Consider the following 19903-nt stretch of genomic DNA (forward strand, 5'->3'; position numbering starts at 1 on the left):
AAACTGACCTATTTCAGAAAGACCACAATGCATTACCTAAATGCTGTCTATAGAAAGACAACAGTAGGTACCCTAGTCATAAAAAGCCACGCGTATGGTAGGACCACAACAGTATTCATTTAACAACTAGATATATCGCTACGGCTACTGATATGCCTCCGCCATAATGCATGGTTCTCCTAATAGGTCTATAGTACAATGTCTTGACAATGTGTGATGACAGTTTCACACAATTGGCAAAATATTAAAATGACAGGTTTGCCACAAATGTGCTGAATGTTCACTTTCCTAGAACTAGGTTCAATTGGATGAATGATTAAAATGTCAGAGTGCAGGTATTTGGGGGAACTTATGATTTTTACTTGACTTTTGACCCTTTTATAAGTTTATGTATTGAGTAATTTTCAAGGTATTGAGAAAAAGTATAATTTCAGTATCAAATGGGAAAATAGCATTATCTAAACCTGGCCTTTGACCTTTGACCTCACAGTTCCAAAGAGAATCACTGTTAGGTTGAACATGCATAAATATGTAAGTTTCATGATGATACCTTGAGTTACTTTCGAGATATGGAGGAAAAAGTGCAATTTAGCACTTTCACTTGACCTTTTACCTTTTGACCTTTGACCTTTTGGCAAGAAACTTCCCCCAAAATATATATTGGGTAATACATGCCATACACCAAGTTTTAAAAAAAAAACTTCAGACATATTGCATTTTAAGGAAAGTAGTGATATTTTTAGGAGTTGACCTTGACCTTTGACCCCCCTGACCTTTGACCCATGACCCCCAACTTCCCTAGATAATCACTGCCCATCGGTACAAGCATATATACTAAGTTCAATGAAGATACCTTGAACCATTTGCGAGATATGGAGAAAAACATGAAATGTCACATTTTTTTTTTCACAAAATAACCTGTGACCTTTGACCTTTGACCCTGTGACCCTAAAATCCACACAAAGTATTATCCCTCAAGGATATACCCTCATACCAAGTTTGATGTAAAACCACCACACGGTTCTTGAGATATCGACAAAAACAAAACGGGACGGACGGACGTACGGACGGACGTACGGACGGACGGACGACCCGAAAACATAATGCCTCCGGCCACTTCGTTGCGGAGGCATAACAACAACAAGTCACACATGGTATGCAGCTTCGCACTGTGCACATACCGGGAGATTGAACGCCGCAATATGTGTGCAGGCTCCGACAGTACATGCATTAACCGTGTTATAGGCCTACCACCTGAATTCATAGATAAGTGTGCAGTAAACGATGGAGATTAAAGGCGAAGAAATGAAACCTCACTATCATGCAAGAAGGTAGATCTAATCAACGCTATCTTCAGTGCATATATATGGGTGAGAATTTTGAACGATGTACAATTGCCAATTTTCGTACCTTCTGACATTCTTTCCCTTAGAACACGCCAGGATGATTTAAGAAACCAGATTTTTTCATGTCATCTCAAAGATTGGTAAATTTCCTTTCAGGAAATATATGGTTTGGTTGCCTTTTGCCTGATATTTTTCATTTCACAAGGACTTAAAGCGTAAAAATACGGTAAAAACGCTATTTTCACAATAATTTTTGTTTTTCAAACTAATGATGTGCATTTTTAATGGTACGTGGCATCTAATATCTGACCATGTTCTGGATCTTACATATCATGGGTATGTACCACAAAATTATAAGAACTTCATGAGCACGTACAAAATTACAGAGAACAATTAAAATATCAAAGTCCTAAACAGACGAACGTCCGTGATGCTTTTATTTCTATCGCTGCTGCAAATTCTACTTTGTTGCCCCAACTGTAACGTATACGAAAATTTGGTGTTCCACCTAATGAACATATCCTGCAAAAATTGTACGTCTGCTGGCTGTACATGGGACGTAATATTCTTTTATGCAAAATTATACTCAGTTTTCGTCACGGACGTGCTTCCGCTATTTTCTAATAAAGATCGTAGCCCATGAAACGTTATCGGCGATATTGTTCTGAGTCGTAATCAACTAAGATCTAGCAACAAGATAATATGTTTGTTTTGAGTTTCTGTCCATCTCCTTTGTCAAATAGGAACCGAAATTGTATTTTTAGACGAACCTCCAAGAAAAAAAGAACGTCCGTGATGATTAAAACGTTTTCGAGTGAGACACCATCTTGCTTTGATGGCGAAGGTGCATTTCACCTTTGGCTCTCTTGCCGAGGAGCTGCATGCCATTTTTGGAGCGGACTGAGGTTCGTCCGCAGTTTTTGGACCATGCAATTCACCAAAAACCAAGCAAATAATTGATATTTTCTCTGAAAATTCACCTCCTGATCCCCCTCTGAGCAATACATATGTTGTAAGGATGTCAAATTTCTTATAATTTGCATTGACAATACCTTTTCAAATTTTTGAAAGAGTTAGGAAGGCTAGGTACTCTCTGCCGATTAGTTATCCGTCCTGGAACATGACCCTAGTAGTAGAACGAACGTCCGTGATAATTCCAGAGAACGTCCGTGACGTATGCAATCCCTCCAATAGGGATAACTTGTCCCCAAAGTGTCTTGTATTCTTTAAAACTTTTGGCTCGAATAGCGACAAATAAAGTTTTACAAAGTAAATAATGAGTTTAGAGCAGTAGTTTCAGAATTTTTAAGGCGTTATGTGATCATGATGAACAAACAATTGAAAATTTACTCACAATTTTACGCTTGTTTTCCCTCTAATTATACAAAAACAGCTAAACACTTAAAACAAAGTTATGGGAAAATGGAATTTTGCGTAATCTGTAATTTCTGTGCGTTTAAATTTCTTTCTAATGAGGTTCTGGAGACAATTTGTACTGTTACAGGTTCTGAAAGTTTCGCTCACGGACGTTCTGTCCGAGAAAGGAAATTTCTGACAATTACAAATATATCACTGCACATAAGATTAATGTTAGTTGAAAATATTACCAAATCACCGAGGCGCTCATACCCGAAAATGAATAGCGTTCAGCACTCAATTTACCTGTAATAACAAACGGAAAACGTTTTTTTCACGGATGTTCGTTGGTTGAATAAGTCAATGGATTAGATAGTAGGAGAAAGAGGATCAGTGCCACTTTTTAGTGACAGGTGCTCTAAGCGTTTATCTTTTGAGTATGGTAGCTGCCGTCTCAAACAGAACACATCCAGTTTTGGTCTCCATAACGGACGTTCGCTGTAATTGTCATGATATCAAATGCCTTAATTCATTCTTATTTTTCTCTTCATGACGATTTTTCTCTCATTCCCTCAATAGCCTGAACATGCTGCGACCAAACAGAAAACAAAAACAAAACAAAACAAACCAAAACAAATCCAAAAAGTGCTACGCAATCACATTCAGGATAATGACGGAAGAAGTCTGTAATGAGCATGTGTTGAATAAGAAACGGAAAAGTTTCAAAAGGACGTGGAAGCAGTTGAATGAAAATGACTGAGACACAGAGAAGGGATCGAGCTCCAACACACAGAGAAAAGAATTGCCAGTGCACTCCCGTTATTCCAAATTCCTCTGGAGAAGTTTTTGTTTGCTTGTTTATGTTTTTTATTCATTGAAATGCCGTCACAAGCGAGCAAAAATCATGCAGTATACAATAAATTATTGTCTGATGAAAACACACAAATCCTCCGCTTATCATCACATGGTGTTGTTTTATACTCATCAATGAAAAGCAATATTCATTTGTAATTTTTTCCAAGATTTTTTTTTCATTTTACATTTAAGAGACAGAGAGATCGTCAGTTTGTTTGTGCTTTTGTGCTTACTTTGAAAACACATGTTAAAAAAGTAATGATTAAGAATAGGTTTAAGGTTGCACTTTGATACGTTCGCTCTTCCAAAGATTCGTTACTCCGATGTCCAAAGGTTTGTTATTCCAAAATGAAAAAAAAAATTGTAGTTAATTCAGGAGGTTTGTTATTAGAAATGTTCTTCGAAAAATAGATATTAAGGATCATTATTTTTAGGTCCGTTCCTCTAAGAGTGGAATGGGTCTGATATTCGTTTAGGTGAAAACGGTTATTATGAGGTTTTGAAATTGGAGGATTTTAGTTGTTAACTTGTTTCTCCACATTTGGATAAGCGAACATAAGTTTTCATGTTCCAATTAATAAGCCTTTCGGTTAACCTTCGGAGATTCATATCATTTACCGAATAAAAAAGCTTCATAATTATACGAACTCTATCAATTTTCGTATTGACAAACTGTATGAATAACGAGCCTCCGAAATGACGCGCTACAAAAGGTTTGTTATAACAAACCATATTGTATAATATCGAAGTCACAAACATCCATCCGAGATATATGGACTTATTGTGTCTTGTTATGACGAAACTTCGCAGTATCGAACCTATTATCATTTCTGACTAATATAATAACACAAATTTTTCTCGGTAACAGTGTGTAACACAAGGAGCAAGCACAGAGGGATTTCTTCCTAACGTATTCGTTTGCCGTCCCCAGCTAAACTTCGTATTTCTATAACGGAGCACATTTCTGTTGTTTTTCTATATTAATTCTTTGTCATAATCTTAGCTGTGACCATGTTCGTTATATAAAAAGCAAATTTTGCATTGTAGACTTTATTGAAGTTTAGTACCTTAATATTTACTTCATGATAGCGAAATTTTGATAAATATATTCGTTCTCAAGGATGGGCTACGTCACTGAGATTACACGTACGTTTGTACGTTCATTTACGAGAGATGGAAAAATTGTTTTCTTTGATTCCTCAGTATGAGAAGATAAACAAGCTTATATAATTGTGAATTGGTAATGTCTATTCAGGATTTTGCATAGGAGTTTGTTCTCGACATGAAATTGCTGTTTGTTGTGAGTAGAAAGCGTTTCCAACTCAAGAGAGCTGCATTGTTCAATATCTTGTTTGTTCCGAACGTCCGTGAGCTACATGCGAACCTCCGTGATGAAAACTGTGCTATGTTTGTTGGGTTATAGAGACTGCCCAGATGAGATACATCTTAAAAAGGTATATTATTATTTGGGAGTGAGGATTAAAGTATAGGATAGTGAAATAAGAGGTGAAAATATTGAGTTTCTGTAAAATGCGCGTAAAGTGGAGAAAGTGTTTAGCGGAAGAGCAATATTTTTACAGAAATGACGAATTTAGTTAAATCATCAGTTGTCCACCATTACGTACAGGTTAAGAGTACAAGCTTAATATTCTGCAATCACGTACACATGTCCCTTAAGATATTTCGTTAGGATTTTGAACTGAATCAGATCTTTGGAAACTATGTTAAATGGTATTCAAATGTATGTGCAGTACTATTCCTTACGGACGTTCGCTGCTCTGGACATGGTAAACTTCAGCGGTGAATAAAAACTTGTTCCTCTGGGAAAATCCTAGTATAATTGGGTTCATATTAAAGCTTGAGTTATACTTTTTCAGGTAAGATGAATGATTTGGAGAATTTCCTACTTTTTAAATTTTGCCTTGTTTTGGCTCAATTGTACATCGTTCAAAATTCTGACCCATATATATATATCGGGTGTCCCAAAAAATGCGGAACGGTGGATTTCCAGTACCTTGCGGTCTAAAAGTTATATATCTTTTGACATCATTAGACAGAGCATCTTCCGCAGAAGACTATGATACCAAAATCATTTAATTTGGTTCAGTACTTTTTATTCCACGCCAATTTCTGAAAATGCAGTCATTGTCAAATTTCGCCGGATTTTTGCGACTTATGAGATAATAATTTGAGTGCGACACGCGATCCATACGGTGAATATTGTGTAAGCTCGGTGATCCATGTCAACAAAAGATACAGCTTTCACATTGGGCACTGGCCAGGAAAAAACAGTGTGTGTGTGTGTGTGTGCGCGCGCTCCCAATATAAAAGCGTTATCTTTTGTTGACATGGATCAACGAGCTTACACAATTCACCGTATGGAACGCGTGTCGCACCCAAATTATTATCTCATGAGTCGCAAAAAATTGAAAATGACTGCATTTACAGAAATTGGCGTAGAATAAAAAGTGCTCAACCAAATTTAATGATTTTGGTGTCGTGGTCTTCTGCGGAAGATGCTCTTTCTAATGATGTCAAAAAATATATCACTTTTAGAACGCAAGGTACTGAAAATCCACCGTTCCGCTTTTTTTGGGACACCCGGTATAGAGAGAGAGTAATCCAAATTTGGAGGGCTGCTGTTTTTACTGTCAGCTATGGAAAGCTTAATGTTGGTTGTAAGGAAAGAGGAACTCTTCCTCTTTCCAACGATATTTGATTATGCTGACAAACATCATGCTTGACTGAGCACATGAACTTTAAATATAACAATGACAAATTGCACTTTTCTAAGTTTGCGTGTTATTGTAAAGAAACAATGCATGGATGTGATCTGTCAATAATAATGGTCAAATCATTAATCCTGTATTGAATATCAACAGAGAAAATGGACTGTCTGGGTTGCCTTCTGTGGGAGTGACTATTACCACTCTCAGTAACCCTCTTGGTTTGGACCTCGAGCGGACCAGGAGCGGACCAAGTCGAAAATTTTGAGTTTATGAATGGGTGGGTATCACCCACAAATGTAGAAATCTTGAAGTACGTATAGGAAATTATTTCACGTGATCATTCATAACATGAAAGCGAAAGATGTTTACGGAAATCTTATGACATAGTATTGATTTAATGTGCTGATTTACAGCATTGATGACAGGGTAATTTCTGACACTAATAAGTATCAGCTAGTGATAAATATCTGAAAATGAATGTAAAATATGAATATCATTACATATCAAAGATAGGGAATTTGAACTAAATCTGACTTGTAATACTGCAGTTTTTTCCCTAGGAAAGACATAACTAAGTCGAATAATCAGAGAAGAACGGATAGGAATTTCATCACCATATCAAGAAGTTTACATGAAAGTTTGAGCATCTTATCTTTCTGAAAAGATGCATCGTACACCAGAGGTGCAAAATCGATGTACTTAATTAGCGAGAGACACGCGCTTGAGTGCCCAACCATTAAAACTGTTGGAAATGAGATGAATGTTAATTCTAAAACTGGACTGCCAGAACAAGACAGGGAAATGCGCTCACCGTTGTTTCGATGACCTATTTCAGAAGAAGAAAATTGATCAACGTCAAATCGTCATGAGAAGAGTTTTTTTTTTCGTTTCCCACTTTTTCAGGCATTAGGCATTAGTTTCTTTATAAAAAAGAATTCTCTACCAAAATAGCCAAGATTATAATGAAAACAACATGTACATAAACTGCTTAATCTATATACACAGTATGTACAAGTATAAATTTATCTAAAATTGAGCATGTTTTTGTTCGGCAATCTGGTAAAGTGGGTAGGTTCTTTTCCCAAGCGCGATATCATTGAACAAGATGTTCCGTCAATTCTTTTCACTTTGATTTAGTAGTCCTTGGGTAGGCCCTCTGGACGAACAATGTAAATTGTGGCTACCCTAGGTTAACATAAAGCATGCCATAAACCCGTCTCATAACATAACTCTGTCCACTCAAGGTCGTAACTCGTGACCTGTAGCTTAGGATTTGCGTATACAGGCTCATTCCTCCCTAACGTTTGAAAGATTAGTGAAAGTCATACGACCCATGAGCTCGACACTAGGCAAATAAGGCTCATGGGTCCGACAGTAGGCAGACAAGGCCCATGACCCAAACAAAGGAAGCAAGACCGCAGAGTTCGACGCAAAGCAAAAAAAAAAAGGAGTCCTTCTGTCTTAACGAATAACGATACATAAGTCGATGTAATCGTAAGAACTTAAAGCTCTTACGTCAGTTCTTTAATATCACAGATTAGATTATAAATGTTTAATGCATATCGGAGGGCGGAAGTATAGAAATAAAGGGAAATAAGGGTGAGAAAAAGAGACAAGATGAGGTGAAAGAGACAAAATCAAGCCCTAAAGTGTAAAAAAAAAAAAATCTTTAACTTTGTGTAAGTGTAACGCTTCTATTATACAGTTATAGTTTTCTTTGATTGATTTTATTGTTACTTTCCTTATACTGGTTTCTGTCTGTTCCAGAGCTTGCCAATTTTGTTACCAACGTAAATGAAAGGAGACAGAAGTGCGGCGTACATTATGCTGAGTAGCAGGCATATCTTTAGAACGTTAAAATGCAATACATACAATAAAAGCATCACGTCAGACACCCAATGTATGTAACTGAACTAAATAATGCGTGAACCCAACTACAGTGAATGCAAAATTGCTCACGTTATTCGCAATTAGGTACCCAGTGTATCAAATAACTAGGATCAATGTTACTACTATACATGAAATCCACCCACAGTGAAGATGAAGTACTCACATTAAACTGTTATACCCTCAAATATAAGGCAGCCAGTAAAGTAAATGGCGACGACTAGATCGCACTGAAAATTAATGCGGAAGTGTCAAAGATATGAAATATCCCAGGAGTATAATGGTCTATGGCTACACTCTGGGAAATCCCACATGAAATAGAGGGCAGTATATGAATTTCATATTTATCAACAGGGACTCGGGCGTGTCACTAGTTACTACTGCTGCCTATGCAGTAGACATATGACTGGCCTATACACGAGAAGGCACTGCTCAGCTATTACCAAATATACCGCATTCATAGACTTCAACAACCCAAAACTATTCTATTACCACTGAGTCTTTCGTGAACATTTGAAATGAATCCAACAGACCATAGCAATTTGTTAATATATATGATAAAATGAACCTTATTTTAAGAGTAATTTAATTTCCTTCTACGCCTGCATTATTGTCAAACCGTGTGCATGCCCATTAAAGGTTCATTGTATAGGAACTATTTCTTCAAGGAATCGTTAGTAAGAAAAAAAACACGAGTTCAAAGGGTCAAGATTTCATTCATATTAACAAATTGCCTCAATCTTTTACAAATCTAAAAATAGATAAATCTAGAAAATGAAAATATTATACAGATATATACAGTATATGGGACTTCATTGCATACTATTCTGCTTTGGGAAATATCCTTGTACTTCTGTTTATGTATACTGTTAGTGTGTTGTGTCGTAGTTGTCTATTTCATGTCATCCCGCCCTACCGATGCTTCCTGTCTCGTAAATTTCAACTTCGTAAAACTATAGTAACAAACTTTACATTGAGAAACCAATAGACATGTTAAATAACTTAAGTATCTCCTTTCGCTAGGTTCTCTTTTTCCAGAACATTTGAAAACTTATTAGAATGGAATTCTTTTTTTTTTTACAGTATAAGAATGTTATCACTATTATGTTGTCAAATTTTGCTGACCATAATGATAGTATTTTCACTTACCTCCTGCGTATTTATTCCTAATGATAATGATAATGAATAACATTTATATAGCGCTTAATACTGATGTTTCTAAGCGCATCAAATCGGGGAAAAATAATATATATAACGTAAAAACAAAATACAGCATTATGTACATATTATGATAACGACAGCAACAACAACAACAGCAAAATTAAGGTTGTGTAAACAGATGAGTTTTCAACAATGACTTAAACCTATCAACATTTTCAGCGTTACGAATATAAAAAGGGAGTTCATTCCAAAGAAGTGGGGAAATAACTGAAAAGGCCCTATCACCATAACGTGTACAGGTGCGGGGACCACGTGATAATTGGAGAGCGGAGGAAGAACGAAGAGAACGGGTTGAAGTGGAGGAGCGGAAGGAAATTAAATCTTTAAGATAAGATGGGGCAAGATTATTACATATCTTGTAAACAATAAGGAGGATTTTAAAAGTGATACGTTGATGGATGGGGAGCCAGTGGAGGGATTGGAAAACTGGAGTAATGTGGTCAGATCTTTTTGTAAGGGTCACAAGCCTAGCAGCTGTATTTTGAATTCTTTGAAGTGGTGCAGTACTTGAAGCAGGGAGACCAACAAGAAGGGAATTGCAGTAGTCAAGATGAGAGGAAACAAATGCGTGAATGAGACGTTCCGTGGAAGACTGATCCAATAATTTACGTATTTTACCAATTTTACAAATACCCCAAGCAGCAGAACGACATGAATTCTTAATATGTTGTTGAAAGTTCAGATGCTTATCTACAATAACTCCGAGATCTCTGACGGACTGAGAGATGGGGATAGTACTATCTTCAAAGGAAAATTCTGTTAGAGAGCTACCCCGCCTGAACTGAGAATGAACATATAAAAATTCCGATTTAACACAATTCAATTTCAAATAATTATCGTGAGACCATTGCTTGATATCATCAACGCATCTACTAAGCTTGCAGAGTGCTTCGACTTGGGTATTTGGTTGTATGATTATGTAGATTTGAGTATCGTCGGCATACATAACATGTAAAATATCGTTATGAGAGTTGATTACTGAAGACAGAGGGGCTGTGTATAGAAGAAATAGTAAAGGACCAACCACAGACCCCTGGGGGACACCATGTCTAAGAGGGAACGACTGAGAAAATGCACCGTTCACAGTAACCATCTGGTGGCGGTCGTGTAAGTAAGATGCAATCCATCTCAAGACTGTTCCCGTTAGACCAAAATTAGTCTCCAATCTGTTAAGGAGAATTTCATGATTGATAGTATCAAACGCAGCAGAATAATCTAAAAGCAGAAGAGCAACTTCATGGCCTTTGTCTACTGCTAAGAGGAGGTCATTGAGTACCTTCAATAAGGCGGTTTCGGTGGAGTGGAAGTGCCTGTAGGCAGACTGATTACTAGGAAACAACTGGTGTTCATCAAGATGATCTCTGAGTTGGCGAGCAACCACTTTCTCAAGAACTTTACCAAGAAAAGACAGATTAGCAATGGGGCGAAAATTATTCAAATCATTACGGTCTAAGCTGGGTTTCTTTAGAAAGGGCAATATGAGCGACCTTTTGAAGTGCTTAGGAACTACGCCTGATGACAACGAGAGATTCAGAATGTGAGTTATTGCAGGAAGAAATTCATCCAGACACTCTTTTAGTAGCCATGTGGGGAGAGGATCAAGAGAACAAGACTTGGACGGAAGAGAATTGATGAGACGTTTCATTTGTGACTCAGTGATTAAACCAAACTCAGAAAATACACACTCAGTGTTTATATTTATGCGAGAGGAATTAGAGAGAGAGATTTCAGGAGACACCGGGAATGAAGATGCAATGGTACTAATCTTGTTGTCGAAAAACTCAGCAAACTGATTGGCAAGTGCAGGATTTGAAGTATGGTCAGGAAGAGAAGAATCTGGATGTGCAATTGTGAGTCTTTTGATGATGTTGAAAAGTTGTTTGGTGTCTGCAGCAGCAATCTCCTCTCTTAGGTGCCTTGACTTGGCGTCGGCAAGGTGGCTGTAGTAGGACTCACACTCTTGCCGATACAGCTCTCTGTCAATGCAAAGACCAGACTTGATCATGCGGCGCTCTGCACGGCGTCTACGCTTCTTAGCCTCCTTCACTTCTGTCGTGTACCAGGGATTATTTGGCCGCACTGTTACAGATCTAGTCTTGAGCGGAGCGTACTTATCAAGAAGTCTTGTTACATCAGAGTTGAGCAGCAGGACAGCCTCGGAGGGACACGCTGACTCTCTGATCTGGAAAAGTGATGCAGCAATGTCATTTTTAAAGGAGCAGAGGTCCATAGACCGTAGATTTCTGGAGGTAGTCTGCTTCTTGGGGTTCACTGGGCCTTTGAGGTTGAGAGTGGTGATGATGGCGGAGTGGTCAGAGGGCAGAAATGTGACAAGATTAACATTCGATACAATGTTGTCAACTTTTCTGCTTAGAACTAGGTCTAATGTGTGTCCAGCTTTATGAGTTGCCTCTTTAACATGCTGTTGAAATCCTAGAGAGTTAATGGTGCTTAGAAAAGATACAGCCAAATTATCCGAGCAATCGTCAACATGTATGTTGTAATCCCCAAGCAGAATGGAACGATAGTCATCGATTGCCACTGATTCCAGAAGTGTAGGGAATTCTGACAGAAATAAGTTATTGGTTAAATTGTTCTTAGCAGAAGGAGGTGGTCTGTAGATGCCATATACTCTCAGAGCAGATGAGTGAGAAAGGTTGATTGTGACATCAAGGAGTTCAAATGATGAGAACGTGAAAGTGTCATTTATGGAAATACGTGCAGATGAACGGACAAGCAAGCAGATGCCGCCACCTCTGGAATTCGTTCGAGGGCAGTGTACAAAATCAAAGTTTGGAAGAGAGACCTTCAGATCCGCTATTATCAGATTGTCTCTTTGTGTACCAGTTAACCAAGTCTCAGTTATAACGAGAATATCGAGCTTGGCATCAACTACTAAATCACATATGTACGCAGACTTGTTGCTCAGGGAGCGAGCATTCCAAACACCAATACGAGTTACAGAGGATTTGTCACTTACTGTAGTTCTTGTCTGACGATCTGTTGAAACACGAGATGAAATATGTGGTTTGTGAGCTCTGCGACCACGATGTGTACGACGACGTCGTCTGATGCCAAGCTCACAGACCCTTTGCCAGACATCTTGGTGAAGAAATTGGTCGGTACCTATGTTAAAATCGTTTAGTGCGCGAACATCATATCTTACACGATGGGGTGGATCAGAGTCATGATGCACACGTAGGCTTACATTGTCACGTTGGTGATGGTCTAGCTGAGTCGGGCCAGGATTCAGCTGTATGTCCCCACACAACAAGATAGAAAGCTGGAAACATGCATGGTGGTTACTGTAGTATGCAATTGGATGACCATGGTACTTCCACGAGTCATGTTTGGTGGTATTCACGCACTTGAAGAGGTCCAGAGGCTGAATGAACTGATCCTCTGCGGATGAATTGAATGGTGACAGAACTGCACAAAAGATGAAAAGCCACCTGCAAAACCCCTCCATTGATGATAGCTCAAGTACAAGAGTCAGTACACACTGAATACAAGAGTCTGTCTACACAGGAATTTGTGTCAGCTCACAAGAATGGATGAAAAGCTGCTTGGTGATCACCTCCATTGATGGTTGCTCGATCAAGTACAAGAGTCAGTACACACTGAATACAAGAGTCTGTCTACACAGGAATTTGTGTCCGCTCACAAGAATGGATGACAAGCTGCTTGGTAATCTCCTCCATTGATGGTTGCTCAAGAACAAGAGTCAGTACACACTGAATACAAGAGTATGTCTACACAGGGATCAGTCTCCACTGAAGCAAAATATACAGAATGGGTACCTTTACCCATGTACAAAATGGTGGCACAGGGTAGCAGAATGACATTGAAATATAGTATAAGGAAAATATAGCAAATCTAACACCAAGGATGCACCAAAATTGTCTAGGAGAACCCTGATGACAACAAAAATAAAGTGTTACATATTAGGTACCAAACAATCAACATAAAACACTTTGCAAAAGGAAATATTACAGAGCCCAATTTGAGTGGGGCTACCTAGACCAGGCGCACACCAAAAAAAAAAAAAAAAAAAAAAAAAAAAAAAAAAAAAAAAAATGCATTGTTCCCTTGCAGTAGTCGTACTGCCTTTCATTATGTAGGGCCTACATTTTTTTTTCTTTTTTCTATTTTCCTCATCTGAGGTACTTTATTTTTCCACATATCTTCGCATATTTACAATCACATTATCTGCAAGTATCCAAAAGGCATTCAACATAATCATTATGACAGGAAAAAAATAATTGAAGGGTACATCAATGGTACCAACCAAAATAATTGCGTATTCTTCTTAATCCAATATCATCGAATCTCGTTTGGTTGCACTTCAAACTGATATAGAATCTTAATTCCGCTTTCAAATCTTCTATTAAATGATGTACATTGAACAAACATTTGTTTCTTTCATTGCGTTCTCTGACATAATTCCTGTAGACAATGAATTGGGCATAATTCAAAAAAAGGTTTACTAATTTCATCTTTTTGTTACCTATATCATATCCGAGAATAATGACTTTTTCATTGATATCTATCACAAGATCGAAAATATTTCGAATTAAAACCGAAACCACTCTCCAATACATTTTGATTTTTTTTTGCATTTCAGCAAAAAATGACAAGTGGTTTCTTTACAATTACATACAGTACACAAATTATCATTCAAAATTTCCCATTTAAACAAATTGTCTTTACTGGGCAGTATTCGATGAAAAAGCTTAGAATTAAATTGCTTTATTCTGTTATCATTAATCTGATGAAACTTATATTGCAATACCTTTTTCCAATCAAAATCACAGGGTAAATTCAAATAACCTTGCCAGAGGTATAAACATGAAGGTTCTTGTTTTTTCTTATGCAAAAATAATCTATAATAATGTTTAGCTGACGTTTTCTGTACACTGATTTTATCACCTGTTGACAACTCAATAGCATCAAATTCTTCTGTGTGCAGCAGTACAGGAGTCTGTATATTATTACGTAACTTGTCTAACCAAAACCTGGGGAATGCTTTTTTTAACTTAGACAATTCAAATGAGGCGAGCAGCTGCCTGTCTCGGAAGGTTTCATTTATGGATGTAACGTCTTTCCACTCCCCATCTTCTATAATCTGTTTCACTGTGATAACATTTTCCTTTATCCAGCTCTGGAAACATAACATTTCGTTGTCATATCTAATATGACTGTTATTCCAAACAACTTTTTTCTTTATATCATTAACATTAAACATGTCTATGTACTTTAACTCAGACCATGAACAGAAAAGGTCCATGTAAAACTCAGGTATTTTTCTCCTTCTGTATATTCTTAATATATCATTTTTCTTGCAATTAAATTTCCAACACAAAGGCATTCCGCCAATTTTCTGGGTCCAATATTGAAATAAAATCTTCCATGACATTTGTTCCTCAGAAAAATACTTCTTAAACCATGATAAACGGAGAGATAAACATTTTGAAAGCAAATCGACCATTTTAAGTCCTCCTCCTGTTTCTGGGTTGCAGCATACGGTGCGTTTTACCTTTTCCCGTTTGGAATTCCATAAAAAAGAATACAGTAATCTATTTACTGACCTAATGATCTTTAAGGGCACAGGTACTGCTGTAGCTGTGTATACTAACTGATATGTAACTAATTGTTTGATAATGGTCACCTTTCCATACAATGTCAAATTTCTCATTCTCCATAAATCTAGTGTATTTTTTATTTTCCCTATTTTGCCTTCCCAGTTAAGGTCTTCAACTTCTTTATAGCATTTCCCAACATATATACCGAGACATTTTATGGCGTCTTCTGTGAGATTTAATTCTCTAATAGTTTCAATATCTAAGTTCAGTCTCATAAACTGAGATTTTGACCAATTAATTTTTGGGCCAGCATTTTCACCAAAAAATTCTATTTCTTTCATTGCTTCTGTGAAGGAATCAACAGAATCAACTAAAATTGTGGTATCGTCAGCAAATTGAATAATTCGAATATCGTTATACTCATTTTCCGATTCAATATTAGGTACTAAAATACCTTTTATTTGAACATTCTGCTTTATCTTTGCTGCTAAAATTTCTGCAACAATGATAAACAAAAGAGCTGATAACGGACATCCTTGCCGCACACCTCTTTTAATAAAAAATTCTTCAGATATCCAACCATAATTCATTACTCTACCATTAGCATCACTATACAACGTTTTGATCCATCTAATGAAAGATTCTTTGAATCTTAGTTCCTTCAACAAACCAAACAAAAAATCATGATTAATAGTATCAAAACCTTTCTTGAAATCCAATGACATAATAATAGCGGGTGTTTCAGAACATTGACAGTAATCAATTACATCCTGAACTGTCCGTATACACTCTGATGCAGAACGATTTTTCACAAAACCATATTGGTCCTCGGATATAATACAATGAATTATTTTTTTCAATCGGATTGTCAGAACACGAGCCGCCAACTTATAATCTATATTAAGCAACGAAATTGGTCGCCAATTATCTAATATGTTCTTATTACCTTTCTTATACAAGAGTGTTAAAATGGCTTGACTTTGAGAAACAGACAATTCTTTTTTATCATATCCCTGATTCAAGCTGTCTATTACCATCTGTTTCAGGTCTTCCCAGAAACATCTATAAAATTCTACACTAAGACCGTCACTGCCAGGTGACTTATTCAAATGCATAGATTTGAGTGCAAACCAGCATTCATTTTCTGTGAGCTTCCCCTCGCAGATGTTTGCATCTTCCTCACTTAATACATTAAAGTCTAAATTACGAGTGTAGTCTTTGATATCAGACTTGGAATCATCTTTTCCGTAAAGACTGCTATAAAAATCATGTATTTTTTTCAAAATCTCTTCATCTTCTCTGAAAATCTTACCATCTATTTCAATACTATTTATTTCTTTTTTTTTACCCTTTGCTTTTTCAAGCTGAAAAAAATATCGAGATGACTTCTCTCCTGACTCAAGCCACCTTGCCCTTGATCTAACATATGCACCTTTACATTGATATTCATACCATCTATCTATCTCATGTTTTAAACAATTAATCTTGTCTAAATCATCAATATTTTGGTCTTCATTAACACACATACTCAATCTTTTATATTCTTCTTCGATGCTCCTGATATATTTCTTCTTCTTTTGTGACAACTCAGATGCATATCTAATACTGTATTCTTTTATTTTTATCTTACATATTTCCCATCTTAACTGAGCATCAATTTTATCACACTCCATTTTAACCTTCTGAACAATATTCTTTATACCTTGTTTATATTTTTCATCTTTAAGTAATGAATTATTCAATTTCCAAAAACCCCTTCCTCTCTTTTTTGTTGTCACCCGAAGCTTCATTGTCACCGCACTGTGATCACATTTTAACACTGGTTTGATATCTAAGGAATGTACATACGGAGCGTATGCCCTGGAGACCAGCCAATAATCAAGGCGTGAGCATATACTGAGTGACAGGTGTCTCCACGTAAATTGCCTCCTCTCCGGGATTTTTTTTCTCCACACATCTATTAAATTGTAACACTGCTGAAATTTAACAAAATATTTTTTTGGTAAATATATGTAAGACATTCCGTTTGTGTCTAACTTTTTATTTTGTACACAGTTCCAGTCTCCTCCTGCAATCATAATTTCACTTGGTTTCTTGATCTTTTTCACCCAGTTATGTAATGATGCGTAAAACGGCTCTTTTTCTGCGTTTTTCGCCGGAGCGTATACATTTAGGCAGAAATAAACAGAATCATAGCTTACAAATCTCAACGCAATGGCTCTACCGTCACCTTTGGAATGTGTCTCTATGACGTCAATTGGAAGGTCGTTTCTGATTAAAACAGCTACACCTTTTGAGTGTTTTGTTCCATGATCGTATATTCGGAAACCTTTCCATTCATTTGAAATTACTTTTTCTAATTCTCCTGATAAAAATGTTTCTTGTAAGAAAGCTATATCACATTTTTGACGTTTCAACCATAAGAATATTTTCTTCCGTTTGAATGTATCACATATTCCTCTTACATTTAAAGAGACAAAATGGAAACACTCCATCGCTCTTAATGAGATTACCTGTTTTCTAATTAATCACGATCAAATAATCTACTCACTTCTGCTTCTTCGTTGGTTTCATTTTCCTTTTTTTAGATTCCTTTGTCTTCCCAGCAGCCTTCGGAGGAGGAGTCTCCGGGGATAACGTGGAATCATCATTGTCGCTGTTCGTGTAGATACTGCATGTTTCATCATCACATTCTCCATCCGTTTGCTGTTCTCTCTTCTCGTCATCACGCGGCGTGCTTTCACTGATCTTTGCCTGTGATCGCGTGCGATATGATGCTTCACATGTCGTACCAGATGCTCCTGCACTACATGAGGCTGATCGCGTTCTCGACGGTGATCGAAGATCGATGGCCTCAGATCTTTCGGGATCGTTGGTCTGCAATGGTTGTTGCACAAGCTTCGTGATGAAATCAGCGAGACGAGTTTGTCGCGTCTTGGTGCTTTGACTCGCAGTCTCGATGGGGTGTGTTGGACCGGTACTTTCGGAGTTCTCACGTGCCGTAGGTTGTCGCGGTGGTGAGGCGTCGGGCGTTGCCATGTGATTGTGTAGTGCCGGGTTCTGTGGACACTCGTTCCTTTTGTGGCCGGTGATTCTGCAAAGCTGGCATTTCACCTCGTTATGGCAGCTGGATACATGGTGTCCCGATTCAAGGCATCTGGAGCATGTTACCGGACCAGCTGCACTAGATTGCTCGGGTTGTCCTGGATGGTATACACGTCCCATGAAGTTGTTTCCAAATAACAATTTCCGTGGTAGTGGCTGTGAGGGTGGGGTGATGTAGAGTACCCGATCACCATTCAGACAGTTGGTCAGTTGACCGTTTACTCTCAGTTTTTGGCGATTGATGTCCCCTTGGATCTGGAATTTTTGGTTTTCTATCTTGCTATGGATGACTTCATCGCTGACAGACAACGGGATGTCTTTGATGGTCACTCTGGTCAGGTTCTCATCCTTTGACCTCGTGAATGGGTTCACGTCGTATACAGCGGCGTTTGCTCCCCGAATGACAAGCCCATTGGATATCAGTTTCACGCGGTCTTCATGGGAGTTCAGATAAATCCGCCATAGACGGCGAATTTGCTGGATTCCCAGGATGCTGTCAGTGCTGACAGTTCTTTCCAAGGCGACATATATTTCCTCACCTGTACAATGTTTCTTGTCATTGTTCCTGATGTCGTCTGTGCGTAGGAAAACTGGCTTGGGCCCTGTCGTATGTATGTCTGGGCGTGGCGTCGCTTTCTGGACATACATATTGCATGCACCTTCGCCAGTTAACTTCCCACAGAAGATGTCAAGAAGCACAGTCTGTTAGTCCTAAAAAACAGGATAGTTTATAGCACTTTTCCAAATCACTTATATGGTCCAAAGATGACAATAGGATGGATTTCCTTGTTGGCGATATTTCAAGATATTAAATCCCAAAAGGAGAGGATGCAAAAAAACGTCTTGACGTATCTGCTAGCGCCCTCTCCACCCCCTTGTACTTCTGTTTATGTATACTGTTAGTGTGTTGTGTCGTAGTTGTCTATTTCATGTCATCCCGCCCTACCGATGCTTCCTGTCTCGTAAATTTCAACTTCGTAAAACTATAGTAACAAACTTTACATTGAGAAACCAATAGACATGTTAAATAACTTAAGTATCTCCTTTCGCTAGGTTCTCTTTTTCCAGAACATTTGAAAACTTATTAGAATGGAATTCTTTTTTTTTACAGTATAAGAATGTTATCACTATTATGTTGTCAAATTTTGCTGACCATAATGATAGTATTTTCACTTACCTCCTGCGTATTTATTCCTAACATGCATTGTTCCCTTGCAGTAGTCGTACTGCCTTTCATTATGTAGGGCCTACATGAAAAGTTTCAACCTGGCCCACATCGTACTTTAGAGAGCCCCTAAAATGCAACGTCGAAAAGTATGAATGAAATGGCATATAATGCAGACACTGTGATGAACAGCAAGTGGGCTATTGTTCTGAAGTAAAATTAGAACTGAATGATTGCTGTGAGAGGTAAAGTGTACCTACAGTGGAGTCCAGTTATAACGAAGTCTTCGGGACCGGCAGTTTTCTAATACGTGTTTCGGTTATATCGCAACTTCGTTCTTCTTCTTCTTGGTTGTCTCTCGAAGTCCGAGGAAGACTAGGTGTTGCGCCCTCGTTGATGTGTTCGCATGTGACTGCGTAGTCCAAAACTGGAGGCACACATGCGGTTACAGGTGGGACATGGAATGCCAGACGGCGGGACACAGGTAGATGCAGCTTGATGCCGTCTCTCCCGAGCAGCAGCAAAGCGTTGGCGGCGGTTAACTTCAAAGGCAGTTACGGCCTTCTTTGTTAAGGCTCGCCATCGATATCTGTCTACAGCAGCTGTCTCAAGTTCACAGGGTTGTAAATGCGCCCATTTGAGGTTGGCCTTGAGATT

The sequence above is a fragment of the Diadema antillarum genome, unplaced genomic scaffold (genome assembly GCF_040938485.1).
Source record: "Diadema antillarum isolate AM-2024a unplaced genomic scaffold, OU_Dant_1.0 scf00000076, whole genome shotgun sequence".
Lineage (NCBI taxonomy): Eukaryota > Metazoa > Echinodermata > Echinoidea > Diadematoida > Diadematidae > Diadema > Diadema antillarum.